The sequence below is a fragment of the Sitophilus oryzae genome, unplaced genomic scaffold (assembly GCF_002938485.1).
Source record: "Sitophilus oryzae breed Bouriz unplaced genomic scaffold, Soryzae_2.0 scaffold_1658_pilon_pilon, whole genome shotgun sequence".
NCBI classification, from domain to species: Eukaryota; Metazoa; Arthropoda; class Insecta; order Coleoptera; family Curculionidae; genus Sitophilus; species Sitophilus oryzae.
The window spans coordinates 562,667-584,668 of record NW_022146345.1 but is presented as its reverse complement, the minus strand read 5'-3'; the positions used below and the strand labels follow the sequence as shown (position 1 = coordinate 584,668).

At 31.0% G+C, this 22,002-nt stretch overlaps 1 protein-coding gene and 1 long non-coding RNA gene across 2 annotated transcripts in view; one reads left to right on the top strand and one right to left on the bottom strand.

Moving 5' to 3' along the window:
* Window positions 1-4,001: 4,001 nt before the first annotated feature.
* LOC115880778 lies at window positions 4,002-15,646 on the bottom strand. The gene is made up of 2 exons (XR_004049938.1): window positions 15,403-15,646; window positions 4,002-4,199 (listed from the first exon to the last, which is right to left on the bottom strand). It is a non-coding gene; the product is annotated as an uncharacterized LOC115880778 (long non-coding RNA).
* Window positions 15,647-21,682: 6,036 nt separating this feature from the next.
* The window catches only part of LOC115880789 (ankyrin-3-like), a 108,954-nt gene continuing 108,634 nt past the window's right edge, over window positions 21,683-22,002 (top strand). The window contains exon 1 of the mRNA XM_030898075.1: window positions 21,683-21,954. The gene's annotated coding sequence lies outside the window, so the exon portion shown is untranslated. The remainder of the gene's footprint in view (window positions 21,955-22,002) is intronic.

Sequence of the window (22,002 nt, the reverse complement as noted above, 5' to 3'; positions counted from 1 at the left end):
AATTGTAAAAATGTAAATATTTTTAAGTTTCTTTTGGTACTGGTTCTTTATTGACAAACACAATAAAAATTTAGTAGCAAAACAGAAGACTAAGGGTAAAAACATAGTGGAGAATTTCATATTGCTGAATAGTTAGCATCACGGTGCTAGCCATTCACTTCGCCGTAGTGACAATACTTACACATTTTAGGACAAATTTATGCATATTGGAGCCAATACTAATACTATACTACTGGAGCCAATACTAATAATTACCAAACAAGTAATAAAATAAAATAGGCATTATAGTGGCTTTTAAAATTCCAACAAAACAAAAATCGTATTATGTGGTAACCGATCTGAATCAGCTAAAGCGGACAAAAAATGGATGCTGTCTCAAGTTTAATAATACAAAAGCAAAATACCTTCATATTACATATACCTATAAATTTTATATATTTTTATTGACTAATTTCCTTATTCAATGCTACCCGCAATTCTACGCTTCCCTGGAAATATTGAAAATATTGACTTGTATTAAAATATCCAGTGGCGCGGCGATGCTATGGTATGGTATTTTATACCTTTAATTTTATTTGTGCGCATTATAATAATTAGTACACCCATTCTAACAAATCTTACTATATTCAGCAAATCAGTAAACAAAATATAGATATGTTTAAAGTAATTTACTTGCATATTTTGGGCTCCTACGTGGGTATAGGAGCTCGTCATAGTGTCGTGACCGTGATCGTGACCAATCACGAATCCGCACACCTTCATATCCATCATTAATATTTTCCTCACTAAATTCTTCACTTTTACACAAAACCATCACGATAAAAATCAAATATCAAAATTATTTAACGTTGCAAACGTTAAACTTGTTCACTATACGTATCTGGAATATATTTGTGAATAGCGATCAATGATACGTTTACGTTAGACTGCCGGGGTGCTGACGTCACGAATGTCAAATTGCTTTCCAACGAACAAAGTTTAGTTCTTTTATATTTCTATTGAGCTCTCCCAAATGACGCCACAAGTTAATATAAAATGTAAAAAAAACAGGTGATTGTCGACCACCGCCGACTTATGTCTGGTATTTTCAATACGCCTATGATGGTTGCGCATGTTGCAAAATCTGTGAATTTTTAGTTAAAACTTTATTTACTAAACGTGGACAAATGATATAGATAAATTTAAGATTCTTTATCAACTTCAAAAAAGATCAGAAAACTAAAATCTGTATCTCGTTTTTTTGTAGGTATACACCACAACAATGAATAAAGATAATTAGTCATTCTGGGAAGCAGGGAGTCTATAAATTATAATTAATCTAGGTAACATAAATATGTTTGTACAGCTGACTCCGTTTCGTAAGTCGTTTGTTTTTAATCTCAAATTATTAAATATATATGTTACCATTAAAATGAATATTTAGATAACTTAAAAACTAACCAGTAATTTTGCAAAATAACTAAAAATTCTGTTATTTTCAAGAATTCCAGCTATTCTTGCAAAATACCGGACAACCAGCAGCTGGTTTACAAACTAACTATTTAGAGTTTAGTTTGAACAAATTAGGAAAAGAAAATAAAGTCCTCCTACTCTGGGTGCCCTTTCAGCAAGGGATAGAAGGTAATGAAAAAAAGATGATCTAGCTAGAAAAGAAGCGAACACTCCACTAACTGGATGGATTAGAACCGTTCTGCTTTCAAGTGGAAACCAACTAAAAGCGAAACTGAAAAACCTAGAAGACTCCATACGTAACCTGGAATGGTCCTCCAACGGTCTAAGACGCTCGTAAAAGTTCCTCAGATTTCTAACTCTCTAGCTCCTCCTTTTCCTTGATTTAAATAAAAACAATCTTCGGATTATCAACGGGTTTGTAACAGGACACTGTCTTCTCAACGAACACCTCAGTAGGCTGAAGCTGAGAAACAACGAAAATGGGGAAACACCAGAACATCTTATCACTGAGTGTGCCGAGACGACGCCGACGCCGACGGCGCGGCCGTGTCATGACCTTTAATAACGCTGATGTCGAGGATGGAGAGACTCCCACTGGCTTTTGCTAAAGCCCTAAGACTGTATGATGACTTATAACTCGTTATAACTCAAGAAAGGGGAAGATACAATAGATCTGTAAGGTCGCGGTGATTAACCCCCCTCCTAAACGTTCTACAACTGGTTAATGTTCAAAACTATTTACAAAATCTGGATAAAACGGCTATTTTATGTCAGTGACTTATAACTCATTACACAGTCTGTATGTTGTAGGAGGGACAGGGTATTTCCCATCCTTTTCTGACAACAAATGTTCTTCCTTCAACGCATGCGACAGAGATAAATATAAATGACCGGTCGACAGATAGAGAGACAAAATAAAAAGCGGCCCACAGTTTTGTTGGTTTTTACATGTGTCAGAAAATGCGTGTAGTAAAAAAATAAACTATTTTAAAAATTTCCATGTACACTATTGAAATGAAGATAAGTTATTTAAGCTAAATATAATATTCTGTTACAGCTGTAGTAAAATGAGTAACTAATTCCGAAAAATAAGGTTCCAATCCTAGATGTAACATTTTTCATAAACGCCTAGTTGTGCAGTTTGAAATATTGATGCAAAATCCGGCAATACCGCATAAAAGAAAAATATCAATCCTACTTTTATATATTTCTAATATATTTGAATTAAGCTTACTTCACTGTCATACACGTTAAACTCCAGACCACGCTTTTACCATGACCAGAATGGTATAAACTTTAAATACCAAATAAAATATAAAGGATCAACAAATTAAAACAAAAATAGACTAAGTTCTAAGGAAAAACAATAATCACTGACACGCAGTTCTTAATACGCAGATCAGTTTGGCTTTTGAGTTAAAAAAGTTTGAGTTAAATCACCGTCCCAAAAGAGGTTCATTAACGATTACAATTGTGGTTGGAACGCAAAAGTTAGCGTTCGCTAACCGATTTACTGCATATAAGCGTAACCTTACCGAGTTTTCTGCCTGTGTGGTTGCACAACGAGTGCGTAGCACAAATTGTGTAACCACACAAGTATCTTAATGCAGTTAACTCGCGTGTATTGTATTGTACATAATTTTATCTACATCTAACTATAAAAACACACAATAAATTTTACAAATTATTGTACTTAACTATATACCTATCCCCTATCCTAAAAATCAATTACCTTAATATTGTCCAAATAAGACATGCATGGCAATGTCAATATGACAATAAATAATATTGATGTCACTAGTTTGAAAATTCCGAACACTGACATTGAAGAAGAGGCATTCAGATCCATTTCTGGATTGCTTAGAGCAAGATCGAAACAGAAATATGAATATATATATTCTAAGTATGAAAAATGGTGCACCGAAAAAAAAAGTAAACATCTATGGAAATGAAAAGGTACTCATAAAATATTTTTCCAATTTATCCGCTACTTATAAGCCTTCGTCTCTTTGGGCTTTCTATTCAATGATACGGACTATGATATATCTATTAAAATGAATATATATATGCTTCATCAGGCATTCACTTGAAAGATTGTACTAACTATATCATTAACATTTATAATAAATAAGTTTTCATGTTTTTATAATTATTATCAATAGAACAGTTTATTTGTATTTAGTAGGTATTTAGTGCAAAATAAATGTTTTACAAAATATTTTTTTCTCTTTGGTCGTCATCTAAACGAGGAGTGCGGTAATGAAAATGCGTGAGTTAAGAAGCTCTTAACACACTCAAAATGCGTGAGTTAAGAGCTCTTTAACTCACTGACGTAGATAAAATAAATTACATTGATTTACTGCTTTTATTTCTCAAATGTACGGTATTATTTACCAAAAGATGAATTACAATTTCTTTCGAGAGCTCTAGAGACAAGAGAGAAATTATTTATAATATTTAGATACCTGTCAACTTTGGACGCTTTTTGGATTTCGTTTTCGACCACTGCAGCTGGGTATCGAATCTGGCTTTCCGACACGTCATCTTCGTCTTCAATAATCGTCGGTGTGAGGGGTGCTTTAACTTTTTTCCTTCCTTTGTTCGTGTATTCCGATATGGTATTCCTCCTCTGTATGTCTTTCTCATGGCGAAATTCCTTTTCGGGAAGGGAAAGCCTCGATTTTCTATCGAGTCTTGCGCTGCCTACGGATACCGGTTCAATCGGTTTGGATTTTGGCATTGCACTTCTGAAAATAAGAAGAAAAAGTTATATTAGGTGATCTCCTGTTTCGAAAACCTTCTATATGCGGGTGCTAGTTTAGGATTCTCAATCCAATCATTCATAAGCTGGGTTTAGATGACTGGTGTACTTGGCAAGTACACCAATATTTGAGTATTTGACAAGTATACCAACTTTGTATCTGCTGTATCAGCTGTTGCAAGCCTAGCGCTCACACAACGTGTCCATAAGTACGCTAGCACGAACATTACTTAAAATCCTCGTCAAAAACAAAATAAAAAAAAAACTAAAAGTTAACAAGCCACCACGAGGCTGAAATAAATGGAAAATGCGCAATAACAGTAAAATTATTTGTGCATTCGTTACAGCGCCTCAGTACAGACCAGTTTACGTTTGGCAAGTGTACCAACAATTGTGATCTCTTTGACTTGGACCATTTTTACCCACAGAGGATGGATTCGCGAAGAGTGACAAATAATTGCACAAGTAAACCACACATACAACATGGCAAGCATATGCCAATAACAAATGTTTGCCAAGTACATGAGTGGTCTGAGCCTGGAAATACATAATGTGAGCAGAATTTTAAGTATTTTCATACATATATTTACAATGTCAACAAATTCAAATGTATTTTCCGGTTTAAAATGAAATGTATAATATATGTTTTGTCGGTCAGTTGATTTACTCGTATCATCTAAATTCTATTCCAGAAATATATAAATCAACCGCATCATACCGAATACGGTTTTGCAAAACATATTAAGATCAAGAGAAGATAATGAAAAAATTTACAAGTGGGAGTCGGTCTAGCCCAAATAGGTTTCCTTACAAATTTGTAGGCACATATTATAAATAGACTTTGAATAAACACTACAGTATGTCCGCGGATTGTGTTTACTAGAGGAAAAGTTTTTTTTATTATTGATATTTTGAGAAAAATACATTTTTTAAAATGGTTAATCTCGCTTATGCTTTTCCAAATCTTTATACCGTTTTAGGTAAAATTAAAAAAAACAAGAGAATATGGTTGAATTTTTGGTTGGATATTCCAATATATTATAAATCAAAAGGCGTTTCTATGGTAATATAATTTCGATTTCATTCTTTGATAAATGGTTATTATTAATTTTGATTAACGTCATATTTGTTGTCATATTTTGCTGTTGCTAAAGTATCAGATTTCCTGATAATTATATCATCCTTTCCTAGCATTCAACTAAATAAAGTTTTTGCTTCTTTATCATTTTAAAACAGCAAAAAATGTGACGTTAATTAAAATTCTATCAAACATTGAAATCAAAATTATATTACCATAGACGCGTTTTGATTTTTAAAGCTTCTTTGGAAAAGTATAAACAGTATTAATTAGTATACAGTATGCCCCCGGATAGTCTTTACAAGAGGAAAAACTTCTTTATTATTGACATTTTGAGAAAAATGCATTCTTCATAAAAAAATTTGCTGGTTCTAAAATGGTTAATCCCGTTTATACTTTTCGAAATTTCCGTACCGTTTTAGAAAAAAATTAAGAAAAACATGAAAATATGGTTCAATTTTCCTAAAAATCAAAAAGCGTTTCTATGGTAATACAACATCGTTTTCATTCTTTGATAGATTGTTGTTAATAGAATTTTAATTAACGTAATATTTTTTGTTGTCTTAAAATGTCAAAGAAGCACAAAATTTATTTAGTTCAATGTTACGGAAAGGGCGATGATAGTTATTGGAAAATATGATAAACATTTTGAAATTAACAACAGCAATGAATACGACATTAATCAAAATTAATAATAACCGTCTATCAAAGAATGAAATCGAATTGATATTACCATCATATTACCATAGAAACGGCTTTTGATTTTTAGGACTTTAGGACTGCAACAAATTGGATTATAGATTTTTTTTCAATTCCGTCGTATTTTGCCTTCGATTGAATTTTGGCATGATGCGCGGAAATTCTTGGGATAATTTGTATTATTCTGAATAACAAAATTTACAATACCGTAATAAAAGATTAATACAAATTTATTACTTTACTACGTGGATATACGTTGAATTTCGTTTTTACGCAATGCGTTCTTTACTCATTTCGTGAAATTTTTGTGTGTGTTCTTATTGATATAAACCTAATATATGTTTCTATTATAGAGTGTTTTTGGCTACATAATAAAAGTTTTCAAGGGATGAATCAAACCACAATCTCTTTAAGGAAGCAAACGGAGTACTTGTGACTTAAGACGGATTGTCACTTGTCAGGTTCAGTGAAGCAGTCTGATTGAGTGTTACTGAAAGACGGAAAACAGTGCTTCTGTTCATAATTTTGCCAGTTGAATATATTCGGTTGATCTAGACATCTTTCGTTGATCTTGTAAACATAAAATGTCTACAAAAATACAAACAGTTTTTCGAGAAGTTAGTATGTTTAGAATTAGCATATGAGTGACATATTGTATGTATAAAAACGACAAAAATGTCGTAGACAGTGGGCCAGACGAGGATATTACGTAGAAATATATGGAGAGCTATTGAAACTATATAGAAATAATAAGTTTGGAAGCCAATTTTGTCAATATTCCCTGAAAACTTGGAAAAATAGACGAAAAAAATAGGTTTGATTCATTGTTTAGTAAAAATGAACAGAAGTAGAACTAGCTTTCAGTTTAACTAGAAATGGGAATATACTGATCAGTTTCACAGAAACCGTGTTCTCACGTTCATTCTTAATTCAGTACCATAAAATCAGCCAAACTGCTTCAGTAAGACTTATAGAACCTTTGTGTGGATGATTGTTTCCTATGATAAAGATTCAGTCTAGGATATCTTAAAGCCCGCAAATACAAAAAAATAAATTTAGGCCGGAACTTCTGGTGTTACAACAGATTATTACAAAAACTACGATACACCAAAAGAGGCGAGGGGTATCTCACTTGGGTAAAAAATGTACTTGTACTACGAAAATATCATTTTACTTTCAAGTTAATTCTGTTAATTCAGTACCATAAAATCAGCCAGACTGCTTCAGTTAGACTTACCGCCTTATCTGTGGATGACTGTTCCTTATATTTATAATATGATAAAGATTTAATGTGGACATCTTAAAATAAGCAAATATAAAATATCAATTTAGACTGGAAGTTCAGGCGGAAGTCCAACAGAACATTACAGAACCTACGATACACCAAAACCCCTTATCAGCTAAATAAGATTAATTTAATTCTTATACAATATCATATAGACTAAACCTCAGACTCATCCGAGCAGAACAGATGGTTATATTTCTTTTTTTAGTTGATAAACCAATTAGAAAACTTATGTAACTGTAAAGTAACTGTAAGGGCGCAAACATAGTGAGGCATCTCGATACGATGCTCGCCAAGATGCTGGCCGCGCTGCTCGCCAGGATGGTAGCCGGGATGCATCCTACGCGCACTATTTTAAAACGGCGAATGGGTGCGCGTAGGATGCATCGCGACTATCGTACAAACATAGTGAAGGCATTTCATCTCGACGCGATGCTCGCCATTCACCTCGCCATCCGGCGATGCTGAATCAAACATGTACAAATTTATGCGTCAAAACATACTGGAGCCTCGCACCTCGCCACGCACCTTGATGTTCAGCGCGATGCTTCCTAAAAAACAAAATTTTTGTTTTTTGCGAGAAGCGGACGCGGATGCCTGAAACTTTACATTTGATTGGTCGGTTTAGGATCACAATTCGTTGAGCATATGTCGAACTAGAGTCGGGTGGAATAAAATGTTCACAATACTAATATTTAATTTATCACCAACAATGTAATAACCTTGATTCTACAGGGTCCGGCAATAGTGCGTCGGGCATCTGTAGTTCTAATAATAAAAAACTTATGAATTTTGTAGTCCAGACATAAAGTATGTATTAGGATGTATTTGAGGAAAATATTTGAACTTCTAAAGGGTGGCTCAAAAAATGTGAGTGGATCGCGAATATTTTTTTAAATGGAACACCTATATACGGGGTGGCGCAACTCATTCGCGTCGGTTGATTGTACGAAAACGGAAATATGTAGAAACAAAATATTTTATGGGCATATGTGGGAAGACCATGTGTATAATTTAATATTATTTTGAAATGTACAGAGTATGTCAGAACTATGATTTACACCAAAATTATATTTTTTCTTATGGAACACCCGATATTTTATTTCTTATTTGGATCCTTGGACACAAAATAAGGCATGTATTATAAGGGTTATTATATATTAATATGTTTACAAGCTTTGGTTTTTGAGATATTTAAAGTAATTTAAATATGCATGCTACAATGGAATAGATAGACGGAAAACGGTGCTTCTGTTCATAATTTTGCCAGTTGAATATATTCAGAATAGATTATCAACACCCTGTACATTACTTTTTAGAATTAATTCTTGTGCTGAGTTTAAAGATAGAGAAATATACTTTACTAAAAAATTGTAATGCTGCCTTAAATTTATACAGGGGTACCAAAAATTCATGATTTATTTTAAATATTTATTTTACATAAAAACTTTGTTATTTCAAATACGACAACCTATTTTTTAAAATATATCGAAACAGATTCAAATGCTCCTTCAAACTACATATATTAGGGTGTAGATTTTGAATAAAGAACAATTTTTCAATAAAATGGCTACAAAGAGGGCTGATGTCGTCATGGCAGGTTTCTAGTGACAGTAGCTATTTTCAAAATCGAAATTAGTTTATGGACTTTATTTTTTTATAGCAAGTACTTTAATCACTAGTTGAAAAAAAAGTATACCATTAATATTGCAAATTATATTTTATCTTCTCATAGTATATGTCTTTTTAATTTTTTGATTATGTAACGAGCACTTTGTTCACTTTGTTTACTCACTTGTTTCGTCGAACTGCTTGAAACAATTTTTGCTTTTGATCAAATCGGTGTGAGAAACTATGATGCTACAAAAATTGTGTTTCAGGAGAGTTGAATATCCGGGAAAGTTGAGTTATTGAATGTAATTGCACCCAACAACGCCCTAATTGCGCTCTCCTTTATGCGTTAACATTTTTTCGGCAATTTTATTAACATTTGACATTGTCACAACACAGCACGACGCCGACGCCTAGTTCGAATTCTTTTTCATTTATTTTTTACTACCCGAAATAGCGTTACATCATACAAACCTGGTACCTGAGTGTTTTATCTCTCAATAACTGCGCTAGCAAAAATCTAAAATACTTATATATTATAACAAAAAAACCACGATTTCAATATTATTCTATGCGATCAACATGACGGCGACGTGAAATAGATAGGAATAATTTTTGATTTTTGCCATTGACTCGCTGCGGTAGGAATTTGTTGAAATCAACTGAAATGCACCAAGCCTATACTAATTAATAACTACTATTACATAAACTGGTGCTTAATAAAACGGCGATGGTAAATATTTCAGTATGCCATCGCGGCTACCATCCTGGCGAGCAGCGCGGACAGCATCTTGGCGAGCATCGCATCGAGATGCCTCACTATGTTTGTGCCCTAAACCATTTTAGTATATACCTTTACGAGTTGGGTGAAAACTTAAGACATCAAGTTAAACGGAAAACGAGACTGAATTATGTTTCAATACCATTCCCCATTGATAGTCAACCTAGACACTTCAAAAAAACTCACGGAAATTCTTTAGATAATTTATATTATTGTGAATAAAAAAATTAAAACCGTATTAAAAGATTAATACCTACAGATTTATTACTTTACTGCGTGGATATGCGTTGAAATTCGCTTTTAAGCATTGCGTTCTTTGCTCTCATTTCGTGGAATTTTTGTACGTGTTCTTATAAATATAAACCTACCTTATTGTGTGTCATTTGGTGTAATTTTCAGTGTTTTTAGCTACATAATAAAAGTTTTCGAGGGATGAAATATCACAATCTTGTTAACGAAGTAAACGGAGTACTTGTGGCTTAAGACCAATTTTCTCACTTGTCAGTCTCACTGAAGCAATCTGATTGATTCAGTGTTACAAGGGTGTTACTGAAACTCGGCTTTGACCGCAGGAGTCTTGCATACTTCATCTTTCTTTGGTGGGAGTCTTGCACTGGTCGGTCTTGGTCTTGGGCATGCTTTTTGTACAAGACTATAAGACCAATACCAGTTCATCACTAATTTTGAACAATTATTAAAATGACAACGTTTTCAGTTTTTAATCATCTGTTGATAATACTAATATCTGCTCTATATGTATAGTAAAACACCTGTACAGTGTTTAAAGTAAAAGTATTTTGCTGCATTGAGGTACTTTATTTTACTATATTTTTGAAAAAACAACAAGCATCAAAATTTTAAAAAATAATCGTTTTTTAACACGTAATATTTGATGACTTTTAATATTTCATAAATATTTTATCATTTATCGATAAAATAAATAATTCAATTTAGGTACGTAAAAAATTTCAATTTATGTTTTTAAAATAATTAAGTACGTTAAAAAATTTTGCAGTGTAATTAAGAATATATAAACAAGGGTAATATGTAATGTTTTTTCTTTGACAGTACATAGCAAAACAAACATTAATCATAGTTTTTGACAGTGCAAAACAAAACATATTAATCATCTGATTAATTGTGATAAAGGGAATATAATGTTTATTTAAGGATGGTATTATAGATTATTAAAATGACTTGGTTGATAAGTAAATCCTGTAGGTACCTTTAGATATTACAAAGGTACTGTAGGTATAAGTAGGGCAAAATTTTAGTTGAGTGGGAAACTTGAATATTTAATAAAATCTAGGTATTTGATTGAAAAATAAATAGTCATATGAATTACCTAGGCCTGGAAGTGAAAAAAGATTCGATTTAAGTATTATATTTATTTAATGAAATAGAGAGATAAAGATTTATCACTTTTTGATAAATGCACTGAACTATAAATTAATACTTATGTTAATAAAATCACGGAATGAAAATATACCGTTGGATATTTTAATATGTTTCTAGATGTTGACACTAAAATTATATATTGTGTTATAAATATTAGTTATTATTGCAGGAGGCATTTTTATTTTTTTTATTTTATACTACACGATGGGTAAATAAACGCGAATTTCTTTGCAATATTTGTTTGTTTATACATAAAAGAATCAAGTAAATTAAGGATTTTCGCAAGAGCCTTAGCACTAAACAGAGAAAAATAAATTTAAAATATGAGAATTGTATTATGGATAAACTAATTAATATTTACGAGCCAGTAAGAAAATATCTCAAAGAATTGTCTCAATGAATTTTGGAACCCAATGGCTTTATACTCAAAAAGATGTTTTAATTTTCAAATGTTTAGTTTTACTGGTAATATACCGAAAATGTTGGGGAGACTCTGTATAATTGTCGCAAAATTAATTAGATTTTTACTAGTTTCTCAAACTGTCCAAGGTACCGGGTTTATTTTAATATATTATAAAGACAAAAATAATAATATTATTATATTTTATATATTATAATATTATATTTTCATGTTTTCAATTATTTTTTTGTAAACCACGCGGAACATTACTGCAAATAATTATAATTTAATGGGAGAAAAGTTCCGAAATTTTTATTTATTGCTTATAATTATTTCTATTAATTATTTATTATTTCTCTATTCTATATTTTAGTGTAATTTTTTTTATTATAATCATTATGTGATATTTATTTCTACTGTCTTTATATTTTAATGTTTCATTTCTTTATTTGCTCGGTTTAATGTTTTTTAAGCGAGGATTTTGTATTTATGCAGAAGACAGTATATTATCTATGTATATATCTAAAAAAAGCTTTTAAATATCTAAATAATAAATAATAAACGTTTGCATTAAAACTTTTAAACATAGCTGAAGACCAATTAATTGTTTATCTGATAGAATACAATATACAGGGTGTCAAAAAAATAGTGTATCTAACTTCAGTGGGGATTCTACAGATAAAAATAAATCAAAGTTCTTATGAACATATGCCCTAAAATGCTACCAGCAGAAGTTATAGCTCAAAAAAAATATATTTCGTTTATTTTTAAGAATATTGGTAAACCGTTTTTTTTTAAATTTGGTACCCTTAAACATATTTTAATTCCAAAGCAAATAGCGATGGTGTAAAATTCCGTAATAGCCATGAAAGGGTACTTTGATTTCTTAAAGCTAGTACTTTTTTATGTAAAAAAGGTGCTCTTCGTTTAGGTCAAAACAGTGAGCGGTTTTTAAGATATTTTCGTTTAAAGGTTCCGATGCATCGATTTTAGTATTAGGTGGTATTAGAGAAATCAGGAGATTAATTTCTTAAAAATTCCTTTACATTTTATGATTTCACTAATACTAAAATTAATAACCCCCCAAAAAGTAGTTTCCCCTTAAAATTAATAAACCCAACCCAACCCTTCCCGTACTTTTTCTTCATTTTTATGAAAGTCAAATATTAAGGCACTTACTTATTATTAAGGCAAAACATAAACACCCAAATTTTTTTTCGGTTCAAATCGGTCTCAAAATCGGTTCAAAACAATCAAGAAAGGTTCTTAAAATATCTGAAAAAATGCGTTAATTTTTTTAAAGTTTAATGCCCTCTAGCAGACAAACGAAGCACTTTTGAATGTCCACCGTATAATTGGACACATTGTATTATATGCAGGGTGAGTCTTAAATAAGTGCAAATATTTTTAGGGGTAGTATATTTCGACCGAAAAAAAAACAAAATTGAAAATTTCGAATTTTTTGAAAAAAATTTGGAAATTTTTTTAGTTTTAGATTTATTTGAAAAGCGATAAAGAAAAAATATGTTCCTTTTATCGAAATCTACCAGCCCTGAAAATAATTGTACTTATTTAAGACTCGCCCTGTATATTATATTAATAATAAAAAAGGTTATAAGGGTGTTTCTCCACAATACTACCCCTAATACTGTATTCGACCCAATAGAAAGTTAACGTTTTTTGTCTCAAAACTGCTTAATGAAAAAAAAAAAATCATCCATCGTAATTTGATGCACTTTTATTGTGCCAACAAAAGGCTTTATATTTTTGCTTTCGTTTTTAATAATGTTTTCGATTCCATCAATATCTTGTTTCGTTATTGTAAAATATGTCACTTTTATTATGTTCCCTTTAAGATGTGTTACTAGGGCCTTCAAAGGAACCAGTATCTTTTACTTCGGCTACTAGCCTATCAGCAGTCCTTTTAGTGACACCCCCAATGCCATCTGAGGCTCCTATACCGTGCCCAGTCTCATAATAATTCCAAGTAAACTTGGAAATTTTTGGGTAGAGTTTGTGAAGGCTTATAATTTTCTTCTAAGGAACCTCTTTCATACGTTCGTATCTTCTTTTTTCTGCGTCTCTTTTCTTTCTCAATTTCTCTTCGCGACTATCTGGTTGTTTCCGTCTCGTTCTCGCCATGTTTAATCTAAAAATAATGTCATATTCAATAATAAATATCTATGTGCCCTACATTAATCAATATTTACTATATTCGTGATAAGAAAAATGGGGTATTAAAGTATTGAGGTAAGAAACATTCCTCTGGGATATCGTCATTCCTCTGGTATTTTTATTTCCAGAGGAATGATGCCTGAGGAATGACTAATTTAAAATTTGTCCTCTTTAAATAGCACGTGAATTACTTTCATAAGCTTAAATAGTTCATTACTAATGTTCAGCCTAGCAATTATAATCTTTAAACTTAAAAATAGCATTAATATTATTTTCAAAAAATATAAAAACACTTACCAGAGGACTGATTCCTAAACTGTGACACCTTGTATCTAAACACAAATTGTTTAATAGCACAAATTTATTAACAAATAGTTTGTTTATGTTACCATAGATACAAAACAAACACAATAATGATTTCCTTTCGTTTAATACTTTGAATAAGAAGACTAAGGAAGGAGCATAATGCTATCCATGTATTCATGCATGGTGGGCGGAAAAAGCGTCATAAAAGCACTCTAGGGTGGGGATCCTTGACAGTTCTGTTTGATGATTCATTTGACACATTTGAATTTGATTTGAAATTTTATGGATTTGTCAGTCTTTACGGAGCTTAATTTATGTTATTTATTATTTATTCTACTACTGATAGTTGTATAAAGGTAGTAAATCTAGATGGAAATTGTGGCAGCACTTAAATTAACAGTAACACTATCGCGATTTATCGAAAAAGACTCTAAAATAGTTGGTTGTGTAGCGTGCGGTAGATCTCGGCAAAAATCGAGTGAAATAATGGAACAACTTTTCGCTAGGAAGTGACTATATAATATATATACGTGTCGTAAACCGATCATTTATGAAATTCACTTAAATTAACTAATTATATATTTTTTCTTGCATTTTTGCTTTTATTTACTACTTGTCAAAGATTAGATGTCAAAGAATTTAGATACATCAATTAGACTTACCTGCTTCAGTTCAGTAGCGTATCGGATATTTGTGTTTGTAAATAAATAATTATTATAACTTATCTATTTTTATTAGAATTTTATTTTTATTTTTATAACAATTTTAATAACTATGTACCAACATTTATTCACAACGTAAAATAAAACAAAAATTATTGAGTCTACCCTACGTCTACCCTACATCATAGTTTTACATTTTTTAAATAAAATTAGAACGGCACTGATAAACCGGAATTTAAGTCGGCCATATTTGAGGCCCATCGCGGTGTACCTAAGATTTTTGATATGCTCCTTCCTTAGTCTTCTTATTCAAAGGTTTAATAAAATATATTAGTGACATCTAGTTGAAATTTAAGGAACAATAACTTTGAACCAGAGGACTGACGTTAGATTATGGTGACAAAATGTAAAGGCGTATAATGAAAAAAAAAACATTATTCTTTTTGTAAAACCAGAAATGTTAATTAGTTTTCACTTATTTTTAGTAACTTAATCATATATTATTTAGTATTTATTTGGAATAAAACATGTTTTGTAGTCATAAACTTAGAGAATTTTTTGTTGGTGACAGCCGTTTTCGTACTTGAGCTTAAAAAAATGTTAATAATATTTTTTGATACCGAGCTATCCTCTGCATTTTTTTAAAAATACATTTACTGTTACTCCTGTGCAAAAAAAAATAGTATACTTTTTTAAGGTAAATAATTAAAATACAGAGACAAGAAAAAATAATCTTTCTGGAGAAACACCCATAAACATTTCAAAGATATTTATGAATAATTATTAATCAATACCTACAACTCCCCAATCAAATGATATCACACATGACACTAATCATCACCACAGTACACTATTGACACCAAAGACATAACTATCCATCATTAACACCGTATATTTCCCACAAGTCACTTTACAATTTATTACTCATAAAGTTACAAATAATAAATGGAGCTGCAAATGAACGTGTGTCGAGCGTAAATCGTTGTTTTGAATCGAATAATGTGGGAGAGAAATTGTTAAAACAGAATAATGGCAAAATTACGGCCGATAAGATAAAGCGAGACGTCAACCACGAATGTAATAAAATTCAAAATAAGTCAAGTGATTGCCGCCAAGCGGCAGGAAAACTTTATTTATCGATTCGAATATTTAATATTTATGAAAATATTTAGGCGGCCTGTGGATGGACGGGACGAAGTTATGACAGATGCGATGGCAAATTACTAATTAAAAATAAATAACGTAATTAACGGTCTTGATGTACCTATGTTCTGTTTTATGTAAAAGGTTAACCGTTATTAAAACCATATTGATACATTTCAGAGTTGTTTCTTACATATACACATATTTACTAGTGCAACAAATAATAACTTAACATTTCAAAGGGTAGATTTTTAGAAGATATAATGAATCAAAGAAGAATACATTAGAATTTAAATAAAAATCTATATTTTCTTAAAAGTATGCAACAACTACAGGGTGGGTCAAATTTGACGCTTTTAAATGGAAACACCCTTTTCTATAAGAGATAGACGAAAACTAATATCGGTGTCCGGAGCTCAATTTTTGTCAAAAACATGATGGTGAAAACCGCACATCGATACCTGTTACCGTTTCGGAGTTACAGGGTGTTTTTCAAAAATATGCATTTTTAACAAACGGCTGTAACTTTTTTGTTATGGAAAATTTATCATTTTTATGAAAACCTTCCCAAAGCATCTTTTTACGCAGAATTTAATGGTTTAAGTATATTTTTTTAAAATTAATAATTTAAAAATTATCAACAGAAAATTTAATTTTTTAAATGGGACACCCTGCCTATTTTTAACTCATTGAAAATAATTTAAAATTACCTTTTTAAAAATATAGCACACTTGATATTTTGCTCCATTGCTCTTCGAGATATAGAGTTTATTAAAATTCGCCCACTTTGAATAAGTAGGCGTAGAACGGCGCCGGCTCTAATGTAAAAAAAATCTAGCCGGTGAGCAGCAATTAAAACGAAAATAATATTTGCAATGAGAGATGCAGAATTTTATAACAATTTAAACTATATTTTACCAACATCAATACGTTTAAACTATATCTAATAATAATAAAAATAAATAGCAAACCGACACATGAGATTTCGCTGCAGGTGTTCGACATCTTCCGTTATGGACAGACGGGGCCGTTATTGAATATTTCTCGCGGAATTCAATTCAAGTCCGTGGGGGCGAAAGATACCCTCGCATAACCGCTAAGTACTTCTAATTCTTAACTAGATTATATGGACAATTTAAAAAATAAGAACCTTTATACTTCCTCAAAGATATCCGTAGGATTAGATCCCTAACCTAACCTTGGGACCTTGGTTAGTTATTTAATTATTCTCGAAATTGGCTGCAAAAATTTGCCAATAACTTCAGCGTTCTGAGGCGGTACCTCGTCTTTCTGAAAAAATAAGTTTTCGAGTTCCATTAGGGCAGATCATCAATAAGGGATCCAAAGCCTACTAGTTAAAAGTGGCAAATTTTTAAAAATTCTGTATTTCGAAGAGGATTATAACAAAATATCAAGTGTGCTATATTTATGGAAAGTTAATTTTAAGTTCTTTTCATTTAATTAAAAATATACAGGGTGTCCCAAATAAAAAGTCAATTTTTCTGTTAATGACTCTTAAATTATTAATTTTAAAAAAAATATACTTAAACCATTAAATTCTACGTAAAAAAGTGCTTTGGAAATGTCTTCATAGAAATACAAAATTTTTCATAGCAAAAAAGTTACAGCAATTTGTTAAAAATGCACATTTTTGAAAAACACCCCGTAACTCCGAAACAGTAACAGATATTGATGCTGATAATGAATCAAAGTCGAATACATTAAAATATAAATAAAAATATTTATTTACTTAAAAGTATCACACATCAATAAATCACACATTGAAATATTCTCTTGAATTCAAGAATATGGAAATCCAAATTCTGTGTAGTTGGAACAAAAATCTTTACCCTCCATTTACGATTAATTTTTAAGATGAAGAAGTATGCGTTAAATCTGTTACAGAAATTAGATATTCACTTATCAGTCATTGGCATTGGTCTTGGGACTGAGTATGTTTTTGATTTACGAAAATATTTTTATCAGAGATAGTATGTAGAAGTACAACATCTAGACAACTGGTAACACAAGGAAACGATTTGAAAATTCTCTCTTGGCTATTCCGTCTAAAAAAGAAACAACAGAAAAGATCACATCAATATGAAAAGAGGCAAACAGTATAACATTAAAACTGTTTTTACGTTGGGAACTACTCTAAGAAACGTCTTAACAAAAAAAAGACCGGAAGTATCAAGCCAAGAGAAAGTGATGCAAGTGAGCCAGAGTGCATCTAGTAGGTATTTTGTAAATGCAGTGTGAAAATGGCTTCCAAATATACGAATTAACGAGCATAAAAACAAAAAATGCAAAGAGGTAAAGGATCATGTAGGGTACCCTATCTAAAATTGGTCAGAAGTTCATTATCAACAAAAATCATTCAATGGCAAAAGTGATTTTCCAGAATATATCTATGTACTAATAAAACGGACCAATGCTGGCAACCTCACGCTCAACACGTATTCCGTCACCGGTGAATGTAATGCTGGAGTATCGCTGTAGTTTAGCTGCTATGAGTCGCCATTTTATATGACAGATTGTCAATCTGCCTAAGATCAAGTTTACTAATATACAGAGTCGCTGATATGTATGGAAACGGTCGATTATTAATTAAAATATAGGAGGTACCGCAAAAAGTTAAATACAAAAGTTATATATAGAATTTTTAAATATCTATTAGCGAGTAATAAATAAATCATAAAGTCGTGGCACATCAAGTTTTATTTTTTTTTTAATAGATTAATTCAATTCTTTCCTCAATTCTAAGCAAAAATCGAAATACACACAATGTACCTCAAACCAACCGTGTCCGAGTTATTGACTTTTGAAAATACCACTTAAACAATTTGATTTAAATAATTTCGATATGTTCAGTTTCATTTAACGATGCCATTCTGCCGAAACTGTGATACTTAATAATATTTGGCATTAATTCTCAAGTTAGCATTTATAGATGTATAAAATGAGATTATATCAAGTCTGGAAATTACAAAATCTTCGTTTAGCATTTCAATTCTTCAATTTATGTACATTGTATATTACGATTAGTGCTTAAAATTGAAGGAACCATTGAAATAATATGCAATAATATACAGGGGGTTCCATTAAAAAAGAATAAAATTTAATGTGCCACAACTTTATGACCGACCCTGTATACTTCAATTTACTAGTAGCTAATATGCATTTAAAAACTTATTACAACATTATCACAGATTTGGCAGAATGGTATCATTAAATAAAACTGTACATAACGAAATTAATTAAATCGAATTGTTTAAGTGATATGTTCAAAAGTCAATAACGCGGAAATGGTTGGTTTGAGGTATATTGTGTGTATTTCGATTTTAGCTTAGAATCGAAGGAAAAATTGAATAATATATAGGGTGGATCACTACTCACTACTACTTCTCATTACTTATTAGCTTCAAGCTACATCCAATAGATACTATTTAGTAATGTTATCACTCCAAGCTTAAAGCATATTGACTCTTTTTCTGAAGTAATAGATAATAAGAATTGAAACTCGATTTATTACCACTTCTTTCAATGTACTTGGATTCTGATTATTGATATTTCTTAATTTGATTCTATGATCATCTCGAGTATTGCCGCATAATACTATTTAATTCTTAACGTTTTAGGTGTTATCTCTTTACGTAGCCTACTAATTATTCTAATTTATTTAGTCTGTTAAATAATTACAAGAAATTGTGTTAATTACATTGAATAGAAATAATTCGAATTATAGCAAATGTATATTTAAATTTTTAAGGCCGATAATAAAACCTAAAACAAGCAAATTAGTGCAGTGAAAGTAATAGAAATGAAGACTGTCCTATAATTATGTTTTAAATTACCTACTATAATTACTTAGTAATTTTGATACACTAGAATAATAAAAGAAAGTTTGTTGTAGTTGGAGAGGAAGCTCCTAAATAATAGTTATCAAGTTCAATGTTTCCAGCAAAATAAAAACACTAAATCACCACAATACACCAAAACACTTTTACTTTTACTCTGGACGCGCATTTCGCTAACCATGTTAGCATCATCAGCAGATGACTATAAACTTTTTTTGGTTATAACTTATTTTTCTATTTATAAACTTTTTGAGTTTATAATCATCTGCTGATGATGCTAACATGGTTAGCGAAACGCGCGTCCAGTGTAAAAGTAAAAGTGTTTTGGTGGTTCCAACCCTCAACTGTAATCAATGTTTCCAATTACAAGTTATATTAACATACTACTTAAATTTATACAAAATATTAAGGACTGTTATAATAATATTATTTTTTTTTGTAGAAATTTTAACTTTTGTTTTTTTTTGAAAATTCCGCATGACAACCAGCGCCTTTAAAAAATTGAGAATTTTGAAAGGCAATTTTGAGTGCATCTTATAGAGAAGTGAGTAGAAGTGGGAAAAGGGGTGTTAAAACTGCTTTCCACAAGTTTTGGCCTTTGCGAGACGGTATTGATTAATGAAAAAGGCCTTTAAAGGCAGAGTCCTGAACCCTTCAATTTTTTTGTGATGCATACCACATTGCAAAATACATAAATACTACTAACACAATAAATTAATTATTATAGGTATAATAATAAACTATTAGTAGGAAAAAATATTTTGTTAATTAAACGTTGCTATGTTATATAAATGGCAAGTTTATCCTGCAACAGTAGCTAAAACCTATAGTTCACATATTAATAAATTAAAATGTTAAAAGAAATGAAAAAGTTGAAAAAGGGCTAATTTTCTACTGTTCGGAATGTTCTAGCGTTAACGGTTATAAAAGAGCTGCAGTTCTAGAGGATTACTGATATTACTGACTCTGCAGACTACACCTAATACCAATAATGTTGTTATTCGAAACTTAAATAACTTGCAATAGATAAATCAACCAGTAATGCATCTAAATCTTGTAATTAATATTAAACCCCGTTTTAGCAATAGTTTAAATAGCACATTTTTGGATCTATCAGTTTATTTGATATTTACTAATTTGATCTAAACTTTCGTTCACATTCTTTTTCATTAGAATAGATATGCATATTTTATAAATGGTAGAAGTGGGTATTCCCTTTTTAGCTCGACATATAAGATAAAAGTTATATCAAACACACATATAAATAATAAAAAAAGACAGTAGTTATGTATATTTATGGTAAACATGTATTGAGACTATACTATTGAAATAGTAACTAAATCTCAGTAAATAACAAAACACTATATAATTTTTATGAAACACAATTGACAGATGGGACCTCTTTAGGAAATTAGTAAGTTAATCTTAAGGCATAATAAATAAAGATTAATTTTTGATCATTTGTTACCAGGCTAGTAATTGCTGGTGGTTAAAATATACAAAGTAACATTAATGCGGATGGAATAAATAAAATAAGTAAAAACCTGCCCGTTATACCGTTTTATACTCGTTAAACGCAGACACGTGTTTCCAACATTACTGCGGAACTTACTTATTCAATAAAATTATAATTCAATTCACAACTCAATAAAAATATAATTAACAATACCTAAGAAGCCAACGGATGCCTAAATCCTCAATTTACAATATAGACACAGAGTATGTTAGCAGGCTTCATCCAGAACAGATACTGCGAAAAATTAACAGACAATATTTACATTCCCTCCCGAGGATGATATCTAAGGAATAATTACGACTGTATCGATTTTAGATTTTTGTATTTAATATTAATAATATAATCTATGCTGACTCGTGACAATATCTGGACTTCCTATTTCGCAATAGAAATGTTGAACTTTTAATATTGAATCAATAAAACGTTAATAAATAATGCTTACCTACAGAACAACAGTTTATTTTTCTTTAATATTTAGTTGGTATATTTCCATTAATGAAAGTGTGATTTTTGGCGATTTTTACATTTTTACAAGTTCTATTTAAGCCTCTAAATGGTAGGTGGTCTTGGAAAATCACAGGGCGGGAAATTCATTGACTGTATCTCCAGTATTTTCCTCGTCCACAGCCTCAGATGAGTGGCGATCGTGCCCGGTGCATGGTGTTCTTCCAAAAATCCAAAACATAGTCGGAGTTCAACAGCCCTAAATCACAAAATCCGATTAAAATTTTTGGCAGGCGACTCAGCGGTGTAATTCGCGGACGCTTTGTGTGATCGGTTATCGCATGCGAAAAAAAAACAAACATCCAATATGTTTATAAACATTTTAGGTAAGTTATTTTTAATAATGTTGCTTATTTACTTGGAGAATAAAAATG